Source organism: Pinus tabuliformis, chromosome 5_1, assembly GCF_031772625.1.
Source record: "Pinus tabuliformis cultivar Carrire ecotype Pingquan chromosome 5_1, CPIR1, whole genome shotgun sequence".
In the NCBI taxonomy this organism is placed as follows: domain Eukaryota; kingdom Viridiplantae; phylum Streptophyta; class Pinopsida; order Pinales; family Pinaceae; genus Pinus; species Pinus tabuliformis.
The window spans coordinates 234225090-234243729 of NC_142305.1; the positions used below are offsets into that span (position 1 = coordinate 234225090).

Here is an 18640-nt window from a genome sequence, read left to right on the forward strand (position 1 = left end):
CCTAGTAAGAAACCAGAAAGATCTTCTTTGATGCATGAAGAAGAGAAATAAATGCAACATGATATATCAAATTTACAAGACCAAGTGCAACAAATTTCGCTCTCGCAAAAAGTAACCAAAATTGAATTGGAATCTAAGATTGATGGTTTAGAAGAAAAAATAAAATGCAACATGGAGGTTTTTAAAGTAGACATGGACGCGATGAATGTCAAGTTGGAAGGGTTGACAAAGTTGTTGCAAGAAAGGCTTCCCAGTGGTGACAAGGTAATCCATGAAAAACATGATGAGGACAAAAGGAATATGAATTATGATTTTAGAGACTACAATGTGGAGTTTAAGAACGACCACATTCCAAAAATAGATATGAGGAAGTTTGATGGCAATGATCCAGTAACATGGATACTACAGATAGAGCAATATTTTGATCTCCATGATGTGAAACACAAACAAAAGGTACGCATTGCATCTTTATATTTAGAATCCAATCAGTTTGTATGGTATCGATGGATTTTTTCTCGTAAACCACTTGTCACTTGGTCAATTTTTACAGAGGAAATGATAGAAAATTATGAGGATACAAAGAGAAACACCTTCTTTATCCAATTTATAAATCTCAACCAAAAGGGTTCAAGGACGGAACACATTGAGGACTTCCAAAAATTGAATATCAGGGTAATTGATATTCTAGAGGAGCATAGGATTGATGTTTTCATAGGGACTTTGAAGGATAACATCCAATATGATATTCACCTTTACCTCATTCATTGGAGAATACATTTAGAGTGGAAAGAAAAGTTGAAAGAAAAATTATGGCAACAAGGAAGTTTACCACTCTCAACTATAAATATGGAAGTGTTGCTGCTCCTAGCCTTCCACAACCTATATGGTTGATTCCACGAAAATTGGAGGAAAAAAGAGAAAAATGTTTTTGTTTCATTTTGATAGAAAATACACTGAAGGTCATAAGTGTGTCGAGAAGAAATTATTCTACATATATTATGAAGAGGAAGAATAAAATGAACAAGAAACATCAAAAGAGGAGGATATACACTAGGAGCCAACCCCAAAGAAAGAATAAATGAATCTGAACATATCTTGTAATGCATTAGCAAAAATTACCACTCCTCAAACTCTCAATATAGAAGGATATATCAAGAATAAAAAGGTAATAGTGTTGACTGATTCAGGTAGTACCCATAATTTTATTCTTTGTAAGATAGCCAAGGAATTGAATTGCTTCCTATATCTAGCACCAGAGTGTCAAGTGATAGTTGCAAATGGAGGAACTATAAATTTCTCTAGAAAGTGCCAAAATATCAAGCTAACCATGGGGGAATATGTATTGAATAGTCCAATGCTTTCTATTCCAATGGGTGGTGTTGATTGTGTACTAGAAGTCCAATGGTTACAATCTTTGGGGACAATAGATTTTAAGTTTCAAGAACTTTTCTTGAAATTTTTCTGTGAAGGAAAGTAAGTTGAATTAAGGGGTATCGCAGGGAAACAAGGAAAGATAATCAACTCTAATGGCATGAAAAATCTTCTGAAGAAAGAACAACGGGGTGCAATTATGCTCACTAGAGGTTCAAGCATCGAAATCATCTATTTCTCTAGATCTCCAAAAAGTCTTGGACAATCATTCCAAGGTATTTGTGACTCCCAAAAGCCTCCCACCTATTCATGATAATGATCATGCTATTCATTTGATTCCAATAAGTGTTCCTTCAAAACATTAGACCTTACATATATCCCTATGCACCAAAGGGTGAAATTAAACATATGGTTGCAGAAATGCTAGAGGCTGGTATAATTCAACCAAGTCAAAGTTCTTTCTATGCTCCAATAGTACTAGTACACGAGAAGGATGGATCATGGTGTATGTGTCCATATTACACGGAGCTCAACAAGCTCACTATTAAAAATAAATTTATGATTCTTGCCATAGATGAATTGTTGGAAAGTTGAATCTTCATTTAGGATATCATCAAATTAGAATGAATACTGAAGACATTTTGAAAACAGTATTTAGAACTCATGAGGGTCATTATGAATTTTTGGTCATGCCTTTTGGACTTTGTTAAAATTGGAAAATATGACCAAACTCCATGTGGGTCATATTATTTATGGCAGATGATATTTTTCTTGGATCCCTCTCATCAAGAGGTGTAGGATTGATCTAAAGATCATTCGATTCCAATAAGTATTCATAGAGATATGAATTTATTTTTATTATGGGACAATTCATAAAGGTTGGCTAGCAACTAAACTGCCCCCACTTGTGCTCCACGTTTTAGTATAAAAGGAAGTGACTTGATAGTCATTTGTACACACACTACACTCTTGATTGCTCTCCACTTGTTTTGGGTTTTAGTGGAAGAGAAGTCTAAGAGGAGGAAGCCCTAGACGCAAGAGGAAAGGAGACTATGGGAGCTTCCCTAGAGGAGATGCCCTAGCCCTAGACACTATCTAAAGAGACCTAGACACAGGCACTATGGACGCAGTCATGAAGGATGATTATCATTGGAGAGAGGCACCTACGCTGCCCTAAAGGAGGCTCTCCTACGCTATCCTAGAAGAGGCCTTATCACAGATAAGAAGACGTCCTAATTGCAGTCAGGAAGGAGAAACCTTATCACAGTCATAGAGACCTTAACGTAGTCATAAAAGAATACCTTAACGCTGTCTTGAAGGAGAAGCTTTAATGCTGTGAAGGAGGCTTCCATAACGCTGTATGGAGAGGCCTAAACGCAGGTCCTATGCTACTGTTCTAGAGTGCCCTAGACGCAGTCATGGGAAGATAAAATCACAGTCATACGCTATCACAAATGAGGTTATTCGCACAGCAAGGAGAGGCTTAAATACATGGCCTTAGGAAGACTCTATACGCTGTCCAATGAAGGTCTAAAAGAGCCCTAGCCACAGTCAATAAGTGGAGATCAACTTACAGCTAGTCGCAGTCCTAATGAGAGGATTCTAGTCTCACCCTAACTGTTGGTTATGGAGAAATCTGGTCGCAGTCCTTATGGGGTTGATTTGTTGACTGTGGGATAACATTAAGGCTACAACCATGTGCCCTAACAAACAGGGTTGGAGTAGCATGGACTGCCAATGTGTGAGGGTAGGTAGGACTGTTGATGGCCTAACCTGTCCATGATAAAGGCTGCCCAATCTACTGTTTGAATGTCATCCAATGCAGCAAATAGAGAATCCTCTAAACTACATGATGATGCAGTTCAAGAAGGTACAACAGTATGAGATGTGACAACATTGTGATAAGGGGCAGCATGATGTGGAATGCTATTGCATAATGATGGGCATCATGACAAAGTGAAGTGTAGCATGTTGTGTGCAGCACTTGCAAAGTACAGTACAATGATATAAATGCTACCATGAGATGCAACAGGATGGGTACAGTGAGGTACAGTATGAGGCAGCACTGGTGAGTACAGCAAGATGATGTAGTACAGGAAGGTGCATCGTAAGGTGCAACAATATGATGTGTGTAGCATGGTAATGAGGTCCAGCATGATGATTGGGTGCAACACAATGATAGGTGCAACATGGTGATGGAGTCACCTTGGAGAATCAGTTGAAGCAACATGTCTTCAACTAAGTTCAGCTACCTCATGTATCATCTTCTTAGAGATGATCTATGCTCTTATTTAGATAAGTCAAAGTGTTGATTTCTGTTGTATATGTACTATCTCTCTCTCTATGCTGAACTATTGAAGAACATATAAGAAGAATTGATCAAGGGTTTCCCCACATTGGGATTTGTCCCTGGCTAGCGCCACATCTTGTGTCCTCTTGTCTTGTCTTGTCTTCTGCGATTTATGTTTATGTTCTATCTGCATTTTACTATCATGCTAAATGTGATTGCTAATTTGGAATTGATATTGAGTTAATATGGAAAATTGAAGTAAACTTTCTATCAGCATAGAGCATACCTAAAATTTACAAATTTACTAATTCACCTTCTACATTTCAAGGTTTAATGAATTCCATTTTCAAACCCTTCCTTAGAAAATTTGTGTTATTATTTTTTGATGATATACTAATCTACAACAAGTCTTGGAAGGATCATGTTTAACAGCTGACATGGTACTCAAACTATTAGAGGAGAAACAATTATATGAAAAAACCTCTAAATGTTTCTTTGGAAGACAAGAGGTGGAATATTTGGTTCATATTGTATCTCATGAGGATGTTAAGGTAGACCCTAACAAAATTAAATCCATTAAGGAATGGAAAATCCCCACAACCAGAAAGCATATTCGAGGATTTTTCAGGTTGACAGGGTATTATCACAAGTTTGTTAAGAATTATGGGAGAATAGCATCACCTATAACAACATTACTGAAGAAAGATGAATTTTCTTGGACTCCAAAATCAACTAAGGCCTTTGAACATCTTAAATAGAAAATGTGCCAAGCACTGATCTTAGCTACGCTAGGGTTCACAAAAACCTTTATTATGGAATGTGATGCCTCTAGAAATGGAATTGGTGTTTTTTTAATGCAAGAAGGAAGACCCATTTCTTTTAAAAGTTGTCCAATCAAAGGAAAGTGTTTACACAAACCTATTTATGAGAATGAGATGTTGGCAATACTACATGCATTAAAACAATGATGACCTTACCTAATGGGAAGAAACTTCAAGGTAAAAACAGATCATAATAGTCTTAAATACTTTTTGGAACAAAGATTATCTTCATAAGAGCATCAAAAATGGGTCAGAAAGATGTTGGGTTATTACTTTGAAATCATCTACAAAAAAAGAGAAGAAAAATGTTGTTGCAGATGCACTTTCAAAAAGGATGAGGACGTGGAAGCATTTCTTTGTGCCATTTCTATTATCCAACCTGATTGGATAACTGAAGCAAGGGATGAATGGAAGAATGATGAAGAGGTGTGGACACTCATTCAAAAGATGCAATAAGATCCTAGAACATCTAATACATTTAGCTGGAAAAATGATTCATTATGGTACAAAGATCGATTATATCTTTGTAAGAATTCCCAACTGAAGAAACATATTCTTTTGGAATTGCACACCTCCCCCTTAGGAGGGAACTCATGATTTTTAAAAGATTACCACAGGTTCAAGAAGGATTTTTTTTGGGATGGCCTTAAATTTGATGTTCAGAAGTTTGTGGCACAATGTTTGTTTTTCCAATAAAATGAAGTCAAAACAATTAAGACCTTGGGTCTGTTACAACCTTTAGCCATTTCAAGTCAATGTTGGGAGGAGGTCTTAGTGGATTTTATCACAGGTTTACCTAAGTCTAAAGGAAATAGTGTCATCATGGTGGTAGTTGATAGACTTACCAAGTATGCATAATTTTGTGCATTATCTCATCATTTTAAAGCCAGTACAATTGCTACTGCATTTATGGAAACAATTAAAAAGCTACATGGAAACCCAAAGATTATTTTAAGTGACATAGATATCATTTTCGCTGGAAAGTTTTGAATGAAATTATTTTCTTGTTTTAGTACTCAATTATCTCATAGCTCATCTTATCATCCCCAATCTAATGGGAAAACGAGATAGTGAACAAATGTTTGGAAGGATATCTTCGTTGCTTTGTATCTGATAAACAAACACAATGGGTCAAGAGGTTATCTCTATCTAAATGGTGGTATAACACTTCCTTCCATAGTGCAACAAAAACAACCCCATTTATGGCACTTTATGGATATCATCCACCATCCATCACATCATCTTTAAGAAAAAATTCTAAGGTTCAAGTAGTGGAATATCACATCGAGCATCAACAACAAGTTCTCCAACTCTTAAAGGATAACATCACTCTAACACAGAATCAAATGAAACAAGAGGCAAATCAACATTGCAATGAAACAAGTTTTGATGTAGGTGACTTGGTATTTTCACAGCTACAACCATACAAACAAATTTCCTTCAAGCAAGCTAAGAAGGATAATAAATTATCACCCAATTATTATGGTCCTTACAAGGTGTTGCAAAAGATTGTTACTATGGCATACAATTTGGATTTGCCTACATATTCCCGAATACACCCAATTTTCCATGTTTCGTGCTTAAAGAAGGTTATTGGTGACAGGCTCCTAGTTCAAACAGTGTTTCTAGAACTTGATGAAGAAGAAAAAATCATATTTGAGCCTCAAGCAGTTATGGAAACAAAAAATCAACAGCTAAGAAATCAATTAATTTCAAATTATCTCATTAAGTGGAAGAACTTTCATGCTGAAGATTCCACATGGGAGGATGAGAATTGTATATAGAAGCATCCAGAACTACTCAATCATTGAGGACAACACTCTTTTGAAGGAGAGGGGCATGCCATGTCCCTATAATACTAGTTTATCCCCCTTATTGTTATTTTTATTGTAGCCTCTTATTGTTATTGTTGTGCCCATATATCCCCATGTTGTTATTGTTGTACCCCTACATCATTATTATTATGTAGACTCTAATTATATTGTGACCCCTTAGACTCTTATATATACCAAGGAGGTCTTATCATTTGTACCATCCAAGAATTGTTCATTTATTTAATGTAAAATATGTTCCCCCCTTGAAGAGGATAAGTTTTAAGTCGTTGATCTATCTATTTGTGAGTTGGTTGCATAACATATGCCCACATCTTGTCCCATCCAATAAATGTGTCACTGCCCAATATACTTTGGACAATGACTTTCCAATCCTCTAAGACACTATTTAGTGCTAACCATACAAGCTTTGTGGGTTGAGTTTCCTCCCCAAAAACTGCTAGCTGATCTCGGACCTCCTGAATCCTAGTGAGGAAGGGATATATGATTTCACCCTTCTGCATTCTGAGGCTTCTCAGCTTCTCCTGGAGGAACATCTTCCACTACGCGGAAGTACCCTGATATAGCTAGACAAGAGCATCCCACATCTCCATGGATGTACCTTTGTTATTTTTATGTGAGACTATATGGTCTAAGACTCCATCCAGGATTAGTAGCTTCACCTTCACCATTTATTTCATCTACTCCTTCAGCTGATCCACATCCTAGGTAACTACTACCACATTCTCTACATAGGTCTTAAGACCATATTCATCTAGCATGAAGGACATCCTATCTTTGTGGATGACTAAGTGGGAGGATCCCTCCAACCTATCTTGATCTCTAAGCCCATCTTTGGCCATCTCTGAATCTGGCTGAGAATATCCCTATTTCCATCTACTTGGCTGCTAATTTGTTATTTGCACTCCCTTCTAGAGTGAGAAAATATGCTCACAACTTCTGCCAATTTGCTACAGGGAAAAACATATTTCTAAAATTTGAAATCCCTTAAGAGAAATTGTTGGGCCTAAGAATTATCCTTAAAATACAACCACTTTCACTCCATTCACACATTTTCTCACCTCTATTTCACCACCAGGTCACCACATCAGCTTCACTTTCATCATTATATGGGTTCCTTTGTGTTTTCCAAAACATTATTAATTCTTAGTATTTTTAAGATAATTTATGGTTAACCTTTAGAAAATAATCTCCATATACTTATACCTAACAATTAGAATGAGTTTGTTGACATGTGTAGGTACAAATGAAGCTTCCAAGGCATCTTTATGTGGCACTCTATGTTCAAATTCGAGTTTGAGGAGATCATGGACCTCATAGAGAATATCATGGACCTCATGGAGGAAATCATGGAGGATAGGGTTATGTGTCACCATTGGTTGAAAAATATGTGGAACAAAGGAGGGAATAGTGGATTTACATTTATGAGTTTGTTATCATAGCTTTTGTATAAATAGGAGTGTTATGTCCTTCATTTGTAATCTTCATTTTGTAATTTTAATTTTTAGAATTTAGAAACTTAGTCCTTCATTTGTAGTTTTAGATTTTAGAATCATTGTAATGTAGAGTTTAGGACCTCTTGGAATGTAGAACTTGGAGCTTGTAATTGCAATTTGCAATTGATGATAAATAAAGTGGATTGGATTTTCTTCTACATTTGACTTCTTGCTAGGTGTGCTTGTGGAGCTATGGAGGGCCCCTATTGCCTCACTTGCATGCTTGTTTTGTTTTGCTAAACTTTCATTTTATGTTTGTTGTGAATTTCACTAGATTAAATTATTGGTTCATATGTTTGAAATATTAATGAATGACCTTTTGTAAGAAAGTATTAATGTTTCTTTCGATGAATCTGATTTGTTATTTAATGTTTGATTTCATTAGTTTAAGTTTCTGATTCATTTGCTTGAAATATAAATGAATAGTATCTTGTAAGAGAGCTTTAATATTTCATGCAATCAATTAGAATTAGATTTAAGTGCTTTAATTTTATTATTTTAAATAGTTTTTTGATTAATATGATTAGAAATATTAACGAACAGTCTCCTGTAAGGGAGATTTAATATTTCTTACACTTGTCATAATGTCTTTAGATTTCATTTTCTTAAATGACTAAATAGGTGTTGGAGATCCCAATGAAAGACCTCCTATAAGGGAGCTTTAGAATTTCTTCACCTAGCTTAGTTTAGTTTGTCTCTAAGTCCATATATATTGGATGATGCTCGAAGTTTACTTACCCAGATTGATAGTAAATGAAACTCTAATTTGCATCCGCATTTTAGACCAAATAGAAATTTTCCTGTAATGTGTTCTTTCTCTTCCACCTGACGTTATTTCTATTGTTGCAAACTACAAAAAAACCCTCTATGCCCAAGCAAGGAATCTTCTCAGCAAAAATATGAGTTGTTGCTTCTCCCTTTACATGTTGAACTCACTCAATTGGAAAGCTGATTTTTTCTACTAACCTTCACTAAAAAATCTAACTTCCACAAGCAACTCGATCTTCCTGGCCCAAGCATTGTGCCGCCTCCAGAAATTTGTCATCTAACTCAATCTGAATAACAAATTTATGCTTCCACTTCTGAGCTTCCCTATCTGATCAATCACGCTCAAATACCATGTGCAAGTTTCAGCTAATGAAATCCTATTGCAACAACTGGTACTACCTTTTCTAACTGTTATTTAAATTAGTAGTTTATTGCTATGGAAACAATGAAATAAACACACTGAAATATTCACAAAAATATTGCAGAAAATAATAGCACTAGAAACTGAGAAATAATTCTAGCACACACACATAAAATTGACTCAATTATTTATGGATAATTGTCCCTGGAAAAAACCAAGTTGGGAAATTGGTGCAACAACTAAGGGTTTTTATTATTATGCAACAATGAAATTATGAGTACAATCTATGGATGCCCAACTGGTGATCCAAACAACAAGAAAATATGACCAAAATTATCTAAGGGGATTTCCCTTCCTCCACAAGCAACCACGACACAACTTCGCTTAAAAAATGCATCATCGTGGACCCCTCATGCTGGCTTCTACGCAGTGCTTCCACACATGCTTGGACGTCTAGCCTGAAACTACCTTTGATAAAGTCATTATGCCCGTGTCTTCTAAGGAAAATGATTCTCTGTCCTTCTGGAAGACTTTCCAACCTCTAAAATCTTAATCGATTTTCCCAGTCCTCTGCGCTGCCTCGCTGGGAATAAATTAGCTTCTTTTTGCTACCTCCTCGAATCTAGAAAAAATCCTCTGGATCACTGTACCCACCCCTCTGTCTTTACTTCCCTTCTATGGATCGAACTCATTCAACAACTACTGATTCTCTATGGAAAATCGAACTCTCCAAGGAAATCGATCTCTTATGTCTGTGTTCTCCATATACCCATCGACTTCTTCTTAGAATCTTTTGTTGAGACTCCAACGACCAAGATTAAAACTTAATTGATGACTAAGGTCATATTGCATTCGATTCGTCTAAGTTTCTAGATTATTCATAGCTTATCTCAATTAATTATGATTTGTTAAACACATACATGGCAGAAACAGAGTATGAATGATAAGCATGAGAGTACATCTATTATTGACATGATATACATTTATAATACATAGGAGTGACCCTTGGTTTCATATTCCAAGTGGTTCCTTGGACTCCCTTTGGTTGTTCAACTTCCACACCAACCTTTAGATGATTAGGTGTCCAACATTCCCCCCTTAATTTGAAGGGTTATGTATGAGTCCAAGAAGAGAGGTGTAATACAAAACGTGGAAAAATGCATGGCAGCACTAGGCTGAATGTGCTCTATGAAATGTTGGTATAAAGGGAGGTGGTTTAAGGATGACCACCAGCACTCGAATGCTTAGTGCAGTTACCAGAACTCTTCCAAATCTGGCATGCAGCTGAGGTCTTCTGCTAGAGGAAGTGATCCTGATATTTTGAAGAGGGAAACCTTCAACCATGAAAGGGAGGTCTCACCCTGCATAAAAGGGAGAACCTCAACCTCAAAAGGGAGGTCTCAACCTGTGATGGTTTAAGGATTACCACCAACTCTGGAATGCTTAATGAAATTCCTAGAACTCTTCCAAAACTGGCAAGAAGCTAAAGTCTTCTCCTAGAGGAAGTGTCCCCAATTCTTTGAAGAGGCATCACCAACTGAAGGCATGCTTAGGGGCATCTTTGTCTCTGGCTACAAATCTAAATTTGGTATGGCAGGTTGTGGCTCAGGCTCGCTTGATGTGGCTTTGAAGCTCGTAGATGACCATCAATTCTCCCCTATCATATACAAGGTGAGATGATGGAGAAAACTCAACTGCAAGACTATTCAATATTCAAGAACAAATCCTGTTGTATGAGAGAAATATCCTCTTGGTTGTTGATGCCCATTACCAAGAAGCAATCCATCCAAGATGAATCTATGTTCTTATAGGAGGTTTGTTTTTGAAGCATCTGTTTGAATAATGAATGGTTTTATGACAATGCTTACATGGATGAAGATCAAAACAGTGATCTTTCACATGGCCAACTCAGTCACAATGTTGGCATTTAACATTTTGTTGTTGTTGTTGTGGAAAATGAACAGAATCTGAAACAACTGAAGGTGAACTATCATGAAGAAATCCAGCAATCTGAAACTAGATGGACTTTGAGTAATCTCGAATATGAAAGGATACATCCTTTTCATATCCAAGACCAGTTTTGTGCTTGTTGTGGACAAGCTCTTCCCAAGGTTTGATGATGGACATGCGAAGTGTATGCTAAACTTATGCTTCTTTCTGCAAATATGTTCCTTCATTGGGCATTAGATCTGAATCAACTTCAACATTATTGACTTGTTTTTTATGGGAGTTTGTCTCAATGTTCTGAACAAAAACAAGTTCAGAATGACAACTGAGCTGTTTTAATTCATCTCGCTGGAAGTGAGATTCTAGCTGCAAAAATTCAATCTTTTCATGTGCATCTTGTAGGCATATTTGAATATTGGAAAGAGTGGTTTTGCTTATTTTTATTGTATTACGAATAGTAGAATGTATCAATGTCTTCAAAAACTCTAATAATTTTTCAATGTTTGCCATTTTCTCAACAACTCAAAGTCAACAAATGAAGGTGTGAACTTGTGCAGAAAATGTGCCAGCAATAAAATAATCAATGAAATAAATGAGTAACAAATTCGAGATATTTCTTTGAAATATCTACCATTATCTTGCTTGGATACTAGATAGAAGTCATGTTTAGAAACAATCTTGAATATATCAATGTTCCTCCCTTGTTCAAAGTGAAATTTTCAAAGGTTGTTGCCCATAATTTAGAAAATATAGAGAAACTTAGAATTTAGAAAAGGCTTCCACAGTGTTTTATCTTGAAAGATAATCACCCATCTTGTCTCTCCGCAAATCCTGTCACTTTCTTTCCAGGAAATTTCATTTGTTGAAATGTATGGCAGCTACTCTAGTGGTAGTCATTTGAGCGGTTTGTATAGGCATACTGGATACAAAGTTATTGTGCATGGACTACCTAGCTCTGCATTATGGCAAGATTTGAAGGATCACATGCACCGTGCTGGTGATGTATGCTTTTCTCAAGTTTACCACAAAGGAGTGGAACTGTGGGAGTTGTAGACTACACAAGCTATGAGGATATGAAAAATGCTATAATTGATGATTCAGAGTTCGGCAATCCATTTTCTCAATCGTGGGCATAGTTATTCTCGAAGTTACTCAAGAAGCTACAGTGAGAGAAGTGCTAGAAGTTATGATTCTCGTCAGAGTCATAGTCAAAGCCGCTCTAGGAGCCCGTTTATATATTCAAGATCAAGATTAGTCTCAAAAAGTGCATACTCTCCCAGTCATAAATCTTACTCTCATTCAATATCACATTCATGCTCACATTTCTTTTCTAGGTCTAGATCGAGGGCATCTTCTTACAAGAAATCGATTTCTCGAAGCAGGAGCCATAGTTTGAGAATACCCCATAATACTGAAAAGTGAAGCATTAGTGCATCTCAATATCGGTCTCAGTCTCGGTCTTGGTCTCTATCTCGATCTCCTTCTCGCTCTTGCTCATGGTCACGTTCACCTTTGGAGAAGGCCAAGTCATGAAGCCATAGTGAAGGCCCATGTGTTCGAAGTCTTAGCCCGAGATTAGAAGATGATATATCTTTGAGGTGGGATTCTTCTTTATCTAACTGATGACGGGAACTAAACTGTATTAACATGCATCTATTAACAAAACCATATCAGGATCGAGGTTCGATGCGGGTGTGGCATCCACCGACGAATTCAATGAATGTAGATCTTGTAAACGAACCGTATGGTGCGACTGTTGGCATTCAAAGTGAAGGGTGCAACTGTATGGTGCGATTGTTGGCTACCAGCTATCCAATGATCCAAACCTTTGAGGCAATGAAATGATTGTCCTCAACCACGTGCAGTGTAGGAAAAGCAAGAGCGGAAATGGCAGATGATGTCTGTACTATGGAAGTGGCTCGGTTCCCTCAAGGGAAGTACTTGCAATGGTTTCTACTTGTCACAAATTTCGACCGTCTAGTTGTCAAAATCCTATACGACGCAGACTCAGGATCTTCCTTCGTTCAAGTCCATACTTCAGCCTCTGCGGGACGCGCCAACAAATATTGAAAGAAGAGAACATGACAACGATCTACAATAAATTTCAACAACAGACCATTTCACCATCAAGCGAGCCTGAGCCACAACCTACCATATCAAATTCAAAGTTATAGCCAAAGAAAAAGATGCCCCTGAGCATGCCTTCAGTTGGTGAAATGGTTCAACCCATAGCAAAATTGTCAAGGATGTCAGGTAATCAAGTAGCACAAGTTGACAGAGTAACAAATGAGTAGGGATAGAGAAACGCTCAATTTTGAGAAATTTCACAAAGATGAGAAGCCGAAATACATAATTGTTTAAGAACCCAAAATACAGAACCATTTAGGAACCCAAAGAGGGATAAGTTTGGACATGGGTAATGCGCGTTGGAATAGGGGATAGGTCCTCATATCGTTGAGCGTATAAAATTCATATCCAACCTAACTCACAGTTGGGTTAAACATGTCTAATGTCTAGGAATTTAGAATGTCAACTGTCACATTTTTTTATTTTGCAGAAGAACGCCAACACCGGGCTCATATTCAATGCTCAACTTTAATCTAGTTGCCACCGATTTCTCAACTTTTCAAAGTCTGAATTACAGTAGAAGAGCAAGTTAGAGGCGGTCTTGATAGGTATGAAAGAGAGAATTTTCTAATTACTGCCAATAAACAATGACGGCAAAGAACATTTCATGCCAGTCCAAAATAAAGAGAGACGTGCTCGTGCATAAGTCTTCTGAAAGCCTGAATGTCCTGCAACCCGATAGGAGTGAAAATATTCCAAGATGCATGTTTTGAGGGTGGAGGTTGAGGATAACACAACCCAATCCTTGTAGCGAAGAATCTCATGCTTCCAAGAGTAGTCCTTTGAGGAATTAGGATCTTCCCTTAATTTATTAATGAGCTGGGACATAAAGGGGTGGGAGAACCATTCATTAGGGGCCTCTTCAATCCAATCTGGTATGGGTAGAGAGGGATAAAACATTGCCCTCATACTCAAATTGGTGAGATAACACATCAACCACTACATTGTCACACCCCTTCTTGTAAATTATCTCATAATCATATCCCAACATTTTTGCGAGCCATTTATTTTGTTGTGGCGATGATAGACGTTGCTCTAGGAAATATTTTAGGCTATGATGGTCAGTGCGGATTTGGAAATGACGCCCCAATAAGTATGGTCACCAAGTGTTGACTGCGTGTAAGATGGCCATCATTTCTTTCTCATATGTAGATTGACCCAGATGCTTGCCACTAAGTTGTTGACTTGTGAAGGCCAATGATCTACCTTACTGCATTAATATTACACCAATACCCATACCTGAAGCATCACATTCAACCACAAAAGGTTTTGTAGAGTCTGGTAGGACCAATACTGGAGTGGAGCACATGGCGAGCACATGGTCTGTTTGAGAACCAAAAAGACTTGCTGACCTGCAACAATCCAAAGAAATGATTTTTTCTTGAGAAGATTAGTGAGGGGTTGGGCAATGCATCCGTAATTGTGGAAAAAGTTGTGATAATAGCCCGTGAGACACAAGAATCCTCTCAAACTCTTCAGGGTTTTTGGTTGGGGCCAATCTTGCATTACCTGAATCTTTTTCGGATCAACCTTCCCTCCTTCATGACCCACAATGTGTCCCAAATACTCTACTTCTTCTATGCCAAAGGAGCACTTGGATAATTTGAAAAATAGTTTATGATCTTGGAGCAGTTGAAATACCTGGTCAACATGCTGAAGGTGGGTGTCCCATGTTATGCTGTAGATGAGAATGTCATCAAAAAATACCAGGATAATTTTTCTAAGATATGGTTTCAGAAGGTAGTTCATGAGGCTCTCAAAAGTGGATGGGGCATTACAGAGACCAAATGGCATGACCAGGAATTCATAATGGCCTTCATGAATTCTGAAGGTTGTCTTGGGAATGTCAAATTCCTTCATCTATATTTGGTGATAGTTTTAGCGAAGGTCCAACTTGGTAAAAATTTGGCACCATGTAGTTCATCAAGCAGATCATCAACTATTGTGATATGAAATTTGTCCTTGATAGGGCCCTAAAGTCTAGACACATGCACCATTCACCATCTTTCTTACAACCATGATCACTGGAGATGAATAAGGGATGGTGCTGGGATGAATAACACCTACTTCGAGGAGTTCCTTGACGAATTTTTCAATTTCATTTTTTTGGGCAAAAGGATATCGATAGGGGCAAAGATTTGGTGGTTGGGTACCTGGTAGCAAGGGGATGCTATGATCATGTTCACCCCTAGAGGGTGGGAGCTCCTTAAGTTTTTCAAAGACCCACAAGTGGCGATATAATACTTGTTTCATTTCAAGAAGAGTGGCAGAAGTGGATTCAATGGCATGAATGGCATTAAATTGTACAGCTATCCCATGATGGCCCTTTTTTAAAAGCTTCTCCATTCGATGTGAGCTGATGATAGTAGGAGCACCTGCCTGGAGTCCCTTTAGTGTATGAGCATGGCCATTCTTCTTAAATCTCATATATAACTCCTAGAATTCCATTGTGATAGGGCCCAATGTGCAAAGCCATTCGACACCAAGGACAATGTCATAACTACCCATTTCAATGGAAAATATGTGGGTTTTCAGGTGATAATCCCCCATTTGAAGCTTAATGTTTTCACAACGACCTTCACATTTCGTGGTCCCCCCATCAGCGATAAGGACTTGGAAATTAGATATCGCTCTAACAAAAACAATGAACTTTTCCCGTTGAGGGATTTAGATGATTCCCTAACTTCATAATCATAGTTCTCAAGAATGTGTTGTATTGAATTTTTATAATATAGATTCTGCTATCTGCTTCAATTGGTCCTTGCTTTCCTCAACCTCCTCCAAACACCTTTGGCATTCTTTCCGCTAACTGAAGGTGGGCTTTCCAGGAGCGTGAGCTATATGCTTCATTTGCTGCACATATTTAAATCTAGACTTGAAGGCCCTGACTGATGACCCACTAGGCTCTACTACAACATTCTTGGCTTTCTTTGATAAAGCAACATGCTTCCCCTTTCCCTTAACAACTGTTGATGTAGATGACTTTGACTTGTCCTCTGCTAGTTTGACTGTTTCCTTTAGATCTCTTTTATTTTTCTTCAAGAATGTTATTCTCAATTTATATTTATAAAGTTCTTCTTTCATCTTGGTCATTTTAGGGTCCTCTTCTTCATAATTCATAACACCTGTTTTAGGTTGTGCTATGTCCCCTTTCTAGTTTGGCTGTACTATTTCAGGTCCCTTAACTTCATCTACCATGTCATGATCTTTCTTATCTACTTTTCTATCTTCAAAAATATCCACTAATACTTGAGGGGTTGCCTCTTCCTAGGTTGTTCTGACTCTGTACCTTGTCCTTTGCACCGTGTCTTCAATCTTGATTTTAATCCTGGCATGTTGACCTGATGCCACCTGCTCCTTTGTTTCTTCGATCGCTTTCTTATCCTTCATACTTTGCACCTTAGCCTTCTTGCTTAGTCTGCCTATATGCCCTTTGTTTGGCTTCTCATCTTCCTTCTTTACTGGTTTCATCTCCATAGTTGAATGTATCTTTCCTTTTTAGGGGTTTCCTGCTTACGATCTTCCTCACCTATCTTCAATGATGGAGAACTAGTTTTTGGAAACAAATCAACACTAGCAAGGAAATCAACCCAATATATTTTCTTCCTCTCAACTTCATGCTTAACTAAAATCTTCATTAAAGAAAAATGAAAAAGACTGGAAGCATGAATATCCTTCTGAATTTTCACTTTAGTTTCCATTCTCTCTAAACTCTTGAGCAAAAAGTAAGGAAGATTCACTGGCTTATTCTCTATGAATTGCCCTAATAGTCTCAGATGGTATTTATATATCCTACTAAACCTGCCCTCATAGGTGAAGTATCTTTGAATAACTTTCAAGAGATTGACATATTGTTCTTGAAGATAAACACTAGGGAAAGTAGAGGAAAACTTGTCCAAAAACTTTGGCTTCATAAACTATTTATAGGCTAAGATGTCTAATTCATCCCCTTTAAATGACTTCTCCCTACTGTAGGGAGGTTGGTTGCATCGGAAATAAATTTCTCAGTCATAACAATCTCCAAGTCCCCTAATTTTACTCTGCCATCATGGAAATTGAGAGCAAACAAATTGGCAAGTCTTGTGTTGTGACCTATCTTCTGGACTTTTTGACAAAAAGGAATGCAACCTGCATTTTCAAAGGCCACTCTAATGGAAGGTGATGAGTTTAGCAAGCTTAAGGTATTGGGTTCAGTACACACAAGGTCTCCACCCTTTTTACTGGTAACAGGGGCCATATTATTTTAATACTTGGAAAATTAAATTTGACTTTGAAAAAGGGCTACGTGTACAGACTCAATGAAACAAATATGATAAAGGGTGACAACACAATTCTGGTTCAACAACTGTGACAATGAGATGGTGACAGAGAGGTTTTCTGGGGTCGAATGTAAGCAGGAAAATTTCATAATCATAAAACAACTAACTTAGACCCTTCAACAATCAACTATTGACACAATTTCATATCTATGGTATGCGACAACAAATCTAGAAGTGAATGCTTATTGCTGGGCAAAACAGAGTGTGTGCAACGTATTTCTTAGTAGGAAAAACTCAAGGTTTGACAACACTAATCAGGATATGAAACAATGAGAACTTAGGATAGGTCATTGACTTCCTACCTCTCCAATCCTTGAAGGCAAAACTGTGCGTTGATAGCTGGCCTGTGAAACAATTTAATGCCTTGACCCTTTGCGTAGAAAAACACAGCATCTTGCGTGAATTCCTCTGTGGCCTCAGTTTCAAAATACAATTAGTTTACCCATTCCCTGCATGAAGAACGAGCCCATTCCTCTGTGATCATTCATGAAGAAGATTGGTGTCTTTCTGGAATGATTCAAAACAATTTGCTGATGTAATCGAATTTGACATTTAACCTAGTTACACTTGAAAATCAAATGGAAGGAAATCACTGATTTGAGTTTGGGATGATGGCGAAAACTTTGGAAATGATGGGATTATGATCAAAGTTTGTATGAAGTGGAAATGGACATAAGTCAATCATGATATGCAATGGTGCTCACACAAGGAGTATTTAGGCCTAGGGACTTGTAGTTAGGATAAAATGGGGGTGATGGTCTAGACTTGAAATAGGGAATAGGGATAGTGAAAATGTTTAGGAATAGGAGAAAATTAATGTAATGAGGGAAATAAGGGGATAGGAAAAGGAGCAAATATGATGTTTAACAAGGGAATAGATTTTGGGTAGCATCAGATGTGCTTTAGCCATAAAAATTGGTGGAGAGGCTAAAGCACATGAGCTCTCCAAGACCCAGAAATGGTTTGGGAAAATTCCATCTGGTTAGAGGGATATTAAAATAATTAATATTTTAGTTGGAGTTCCTAAGTCTAAACTTAAGAAAATTAAAATATTAATAGGTATTAATATAAAACTAGGTGAGAATGTTCTAAATGACATGGATCAAGACAAATCTAATCTTAGCTATTGATTAAAGATTTAATCTCGTGAGTTGAAGACTCAACAAAAAAAGTATAAGAGGAGACTTGAGGGTGAGTTGGAGATACACCAAGATTGATCAATCAGTTCGATTTTCTGGACCGGGTTTGTTGAGAGAAATCAAACTAATGATTAGAGTTGCAACGAGGGGCAGTGAGTGCATAGAAGAG

General features: G+C 37.4%; 1 pseudogene; it reads left to right on the forward strand.

The window, feature by feature from the left end:
- LOC149164268 (uncharacterized) overlaps window positions 1-12419 on the forward strand; it is a 30600-nt pseudogene extending 18181 nt beyond the window's left edge.
- The last annotated feature ends 6221 nt before the right edge of the window (window positions 12420-18640 follow it).